The sequence below is a fragment of the Lynx rufus genome, unplaced genomic scaffold (assembly GCF_022079265.1).
Source record: "Lynx rufus isolate CCGP_SWC_20201006 ecotype Redwood Valley unplaced genomic scaffold, mLynRuf1.p SCAF_8, whole genome shotgun sequence".
Taxonomy (NCBI): Eukaryota; Metazoa; Chordata; class Mammalia; order Carnivora; family Felidae; genus Lynx; species Lynx rufus.
In genome coordinates, this window is record NW_025814896.1 from 73,668,570 (window position 1) to 73,674,666 (window position 6,097).

At 35.3% G+C, this 6,097-nt stretch overlaps 1 non-coding gene across 1 annotated transcript; it reads right to left on the reverse strand.

Annotated features, from left to right (window-relative positions):
* Positions 1 to 4,729: 4,729 nt before the first annotated feature.
* LOC124504482 (small nucleolar RNA SNORA1) lies at positions 4,730 to 4,832 on the reverse strand. The gene has a single exon (XR_006960455.1). It is a non-coding gene; the product is annotated as a small nucleolar RNA SNORA1 (small nucleolar RNA).
* Between the last annotated feature and the right edge of the window lie 1,265 nt (positions 4,833 to 6,097).

A 6,097-nucleotide genomic window follows, 5' to 3' on the forward strand; every position in this document is an offset into this window, starting at 1 on the left:
ATACAAGTTTGTGGACATTCAGCCCATGTACCCAAGTTTCAGATACATGCCTTTCACTCCACAAATAGCTGTCCCTTCGGGTCATCCTCTGACCCAGGAGAGTACACTCCAGCGGAGCAGTCCAAGGTAACCCTATAAGTGGGCTCAGGGCCATTTGTGTTGATAATTCCAGTGTGTTGGATACTTGGAGTATGGTCTAGAAGAGATGGGGGAGGTGATGAGTTCTGGGTGGGCATATCTTTGTATTCCTGCAAAATCTGCTCCACAAGGAAAAGGAGAGTCCCTATGAGACTCCAGGTTGCTTTATATGTATTTAACTCATTCAATCCTTAACAACAATCCTATGAGGTAGGTGCTATTATGTCCATTTTACCAATGAGGAAACTGAGGCTTAGAGAGATTAGGTAAACTGCCCAAGGCCAAGAGACTATTAAATGGAAGAGTAAGGATTACAATTTGGGCAATCTGGCTCCAGAGCCTTGTCTTCTGAACTGAAAGGATTTCCCCCTCACACTGCTCCATGATACTTTCTGTGTAGCATTATTAATCCCTCCCCATAGCAGTACTAAGGAGTTATCTGCTTGACTATACAAGTACTCAACAAAGTTGTTAGGGATCTTCATCCTTGACCATCACTTGAACCTCCTTTACTAATAAAATTAAGGTATCTCTAAGATATTTTTCAGCTCCAGAATCCTGTGATTCTAGACATGATTACAAATTCCCCTTCAGTGTAAGCTTGAACAATGCTCCAGAAAGTGTACCTGAAGGCATTACAAAACTACTAATAATTAATAACAATAATTAGTAATAATAATTGTTAAATTATAATTATAGGATCCTACCTACCATTGAGATTACTACATATTTAAAACTTTGAAACACAAATTAACATCTTCTATAGGAACTTCTCATTGCTCTTAATAGGAAACACTGCAAAAATTTTACAGAAGACATATTAATTAGCCTATAGGGTCTACTTAGGAAGAATATATAATGATGTCAGATACAGTGACCCACATTTAACAACTAGATGTTACCCCTATTATAACTGACCTAAACCATTTCAAGTGTACTGAAAGTATGGCATATATTATTTGTTGTATGACTAATTTTTCATAGTCTCTCTTTGAGATTAGAGATCTCATACAAAAGTTTCAGTGGAGGCTTTAGTAGGAAGGAACACTGCAACTGAATTATTACCAGGAATAGAAAAAAAGAATTATACCAGGACCCATGTTTGGAGTACGGAATATCAAATGTGCTCAAGTTGGATGTCTGTACATTGCAAGTTGGTCTTGAGGTAAACTAGACTTTACATAGAATCATAGCTAATTACAATTTGAAAGACAGACTCTCTCTGGGTATCTGGGAATGCTTTTTAGAATAGTTGCTTTTCAAACATGGATTGAAGAGACCTTTTCCTACTTGTCTGATCTAGTTCTTTCATGTTATCCTTATTGAATAGAGAATATAGAGAAACTCTACCTTTAATGAAAAATCCTGGAAACTTTTTATTGATTTGATCTTAGACTGTAGTGTCTATTACAGCTCAATAGAGCTTCTTTATCCTTTGTTAGAAGTGTTTGAAAAGAGGTGGGGAAAAAACTTGAGAAGTTCTTTTCTCCACAAATGACTGATAAATTCCTATTTCTTTAGCCTTAGAATTTGTTCCTTCTGATGTGACTTCTATAGTTTACCCAAAATGTTTGATATTCCTATAAAAATATTTAACATAGGGTACATTCTGGATGATAGTCTAAAATGATAAACTTAAATTTTAAAATCAATCTTTTCCTCTGTAAATAATAATATCTTCTCTAAAAATGAGTGACATTTAAGGAGTTGCATGGAAATGGTTATTATGTACAATACACAGGGAATCAACATGCAACAACCAAATAAAATAAGTGAAACGCTGATTTTATTTTTATTAGTCCTATTGAAATTTACATACTATAAATTCACCCATTTAAAATATACAATTCAATGGTTTTTAGTATATTCAGAGTTGTGCAACCATCATCACAATGTAATTTTAGAACATTTTTATCATCCACCCCCAAATCCCATACCCATTAATAGTCACACACATTTCCCCCACCTACCCATTCTTTCTTGTAGAAAGCCAGTACTCTACTTTATGTTTATATAGATTTGCCTCTTCTGAACATTCCATCTGTAAATAGAATCATCCATCATGTGATCTTTTGTGATTGGCTTCTTTTGTTGAGAATATTTTTAAGGTTCCATGTTGTAGCTTGTATTAGTACTTCATTCCTTTTCATTGAGGAATAATATCTCATATGGTTATACATATCTTATTTGTCAATCAGTTGATGGACGTTTGGATTACTTCCACTTTTTGGCTATTTATGAGTAATTCTGCCATGAACATTCATGTACAAATTTTCATGTGGATGGATGTTACATTGCTTGGTATATGTCTAGAAGTGGAATTGCTGGGTCACATGGTGACCCTATGTTTAACTTTTTTGAGGAATTGCCCAAATGTTTTCTAAAGCAGCTGCACCATCTTATAGCCTCACTAGCAACATATAAGAGTCCCAATTTTTCCACATCCTCTCTGATGCTTGTAATTGTCTTTTTGATTACAGCCATTCCAAAGGGCGTGACGTGGTATCTCATTGTGGTTTTGATTTGCAGTTTTGTGGTGCTTAATGATGTTGAGCATCTTTTAATGGCCTGTTTTTAAATCTTTTACTCGGTTAAAAATGTGGACTCTCTGGGGCTCAGTCGGTTAAGTGTCCAGCTTCGGCTCAGGTCATGATCTCACCGTTTGTGAGTTCGAGCCCTGCACTGGGCTCTGTGCTGACCACTTGGAGCCTGGTTCGGATTCTTTGTCTCCCTCTCTCTATGCCCCTCTCCCACTCCTTCTCTGTTTCTCAAAAATAAATAAACGTTAAAAAATTTTTTTAAATGTGGACTTTAACCCCATTAGTTGATAGCTGGTAAAATATCATTGTCAATTTTTAGTAGTTCATTTATGATGAGATCAAGACTGCAAAGTCTAGCTCTAATAAATTGGTTAGCTTTTACAAAGAAAATGGTAGTTAAATAGCTACACTCATTGGTCCTAACTCTGTTGTGATCTGACAGGACTTTGATCTTGCCAGTTAAGAGGGTGTGCGTGTATCAACCAAAGGGTATGTCCTAATGACTCCAAATATTATTCCAATAAAAATGTAATTTATTATCAACACATATTTTCAAGAGCAATGACCTATTGTTTTATTGAAAATGGTACATGCTCATTTCAAACATTTTTGAACCATCAAAAAGATATAAAGAAGAAAGCAATAAATTGTTATAAACCTCACTTTTCCAGAAATAACCAGTTAGGTTTTGGGGAAGTATAATACTTCCAAACAGATACAGTTAGATTCAGGGTCAGATGGTTGAATGGGTAGAAATAATTTCATGAGAATGGGATCATATTATATCTGCTTTTTAAAAATAAAAAGGTTTTAACTTTACTTAACAATAAAAAAAGAAAAAAAACACAAGTGAAACTGAGGAATGAACAGAGAAAACTCTTTCTCTATAAAATTGATTCAAAGCTCACCTCCCATCTTTTTATCACGACTTCTCTAGTTCTGACCCTCTTGTTCACTTCTCGAGTTGCTGAATATCATCAACAGAGTTTTTTCATAAAGGACCCATGAGTGTGATAGTAGAAACTACTGAACGGCAACATTACTTTTCCACTGTTCAGTATAATAGTCCTGATTTTATTTATTTTTTTAAGTTTATTTATCTTGAGAGAGAGAGAGAGAGAGAGCGAGTGCTCACATGTGCACATGGGGTAGGGGCAGAGAGAGAGGGAGAGAAAGAATCCCAAGCAGACTCTGTGCTGTCAGTACAGAGACCAACTTGGGGCTCAAACTCATGAACCATGAGATCATGACCTGAGCCAAGATCAAGAGTGAGATGCTCAACCAACTGAGCCACTCAGGTGCCCTTAATACTCCTGATTTTAAATGTACACATTGCCCCCAAGAATACAGTGTTTAAGCATAGCCTCCCTTGCAGCTAGATGCTAAGTAAGTTCTGGCCAATGAGATATAAGCAGAAGTGTTGTATGAAAATTACAGAAAATATCCTTAGAGAGGATATGCCCATCTTCTGCTCTTCTTCCTGCTAGCTGTTACCGCAAATGTAAACACTGAAGTTTGATTTGTCATCTTCAACCATGAGGTGGAAGATCTGTACTGAATGTAGTATAACAACAAGATAAAAGGATTCTGAGCAGCCGACCATTTCCTTAAGCTGCTATACCTCCAGACTTTTTATGAGAGAAACTTTTTATTTTTGTTCTTTTTAAAGTCAATTTTTAAGGAATTTCACATGTGATTCCTTCTACTGCCAATCACTTTGGTTCCTCCAAAGTCAGAATCATAATCTTCAAAACAGCCCCTTTAAAAAGAACTTTTGTTCAATCCGCAATTGTCACTGTCAGTCAGTCCACAATTGTTTCTTTTGGGCTTCTTTTGATCTCCACTTGAAAATGGACATACTTCAAAAATTCCCCCCTGTAATCTTTGGAATCCAATTTCTTCAAGCAAATTACTTTAGGGCCCTAGAAATCAAACTGTAGGAAGCACATTGATTGCTATTTTGGCAAATGACCTAAAATATAAGTATTCTTTAATTGTTTTTAATGTTGAAAAGTCTTGTTACTTCCACTCTACCCCATGGGCCTAGCAGAAAATGTTACAGGTCTCATTGTCACCACTGCAATAAACTTGTGATGGAAGAAGCATAACTTGTATTTCAATGTAGCCACAAAATCTCTACCTTTTTAAATGGCTTATTTGGGGTCCTTAGTCATTTGCCATTAAAATTCATTATAATTGTCACAAGTGCTAAACAATGCCATTAGGTTCTTTAATGCTAAGAATGTCTGTTGCCTTTACACTTACACAATTTAGCTGTGTATAATTCTGATGTTATACTTTGCTCCTCTATCAGTATATATAGATACTATTTCATTTTTTCTGGCATTGGAGGTTGCAGGGCAGATAGCTGAAGCCAGCCTAATTTCTTTCCGTACCCATCCTCCATTTTTGTTTCTGGCTAGATCAAAAAACATTCTTTTCCAATCTTCTATTAAAAAAAATTCAAACATGAAGAAAAAGTTTAAAAATAGCTAGATTTAGCAATTGCTAATATTTGCTTTATTTGCTTTATTTCTCCTTATGCATATGTGCATGTGTGTGTTTGTATGTATACAGATAACACTTCTTTCTGAATCTTTTGAAAGTAAGTTGCCGACATAACATTTTACTCCTAAATACTTCAGGATATATTTCCAAAGAATAAGATTTTCTAAAAAATAACGAATTCCCTAATATCCTCTAGTGTCCACTTTGTGTTCAGATGTCCCCTATTATTCCTTCTACCCACACTATCTTTTGTAGCCTTAAAAAATACCAAAAGGACCCAAGATCTAATCACATTGTATTTAGTTTTTGTGTCTCTTTAGTCTCTTTTAAACAAGAATAATTCTGCACTTTGTTTTGTATTTTTTTGTTGTTTCATACATTTACTTTTTTTGATGAGGCCAGACCAGTTGTGTTGTATCCTCTCCTATCTTCTGGCTTTACCTGATTGTTTCTCCTTGTGGTTTCAATTAACTTGTTTGTTCACCTATCCCATATTTTCTGTAAACTGAGTTAGGTGTTAAGACATGATTGGACTTGGGTTCGATATTATTTGGCCAAAAATATTTTATGCAGTATTTCATATTGCATCATATCAAGAGGTAGAAGATGCAGTTTGTTCTGGTATTGGTGATACTAAACTGTTTTTTGTGTGTATGAAAAATAACTATATTTTCCAAAACAAAACAAAAACTTAGTAAGAAAAGTGACCCTGTTTTACAGTTTTGCAAATCTCTGAATATCTGGTTTAACAGAAGATGGAAGGAAACTTACATCTGCCTTGGCAGTCAGTCCACTGAAATATCACATATCATGCAGCCTCTGGAAAACATCACTACACTCTCCTGCAAGAATGAGATTTCAAAGACCAAATAGTGTCTTAATATTAGTATGGAAATAGTTTTGACCTTGCG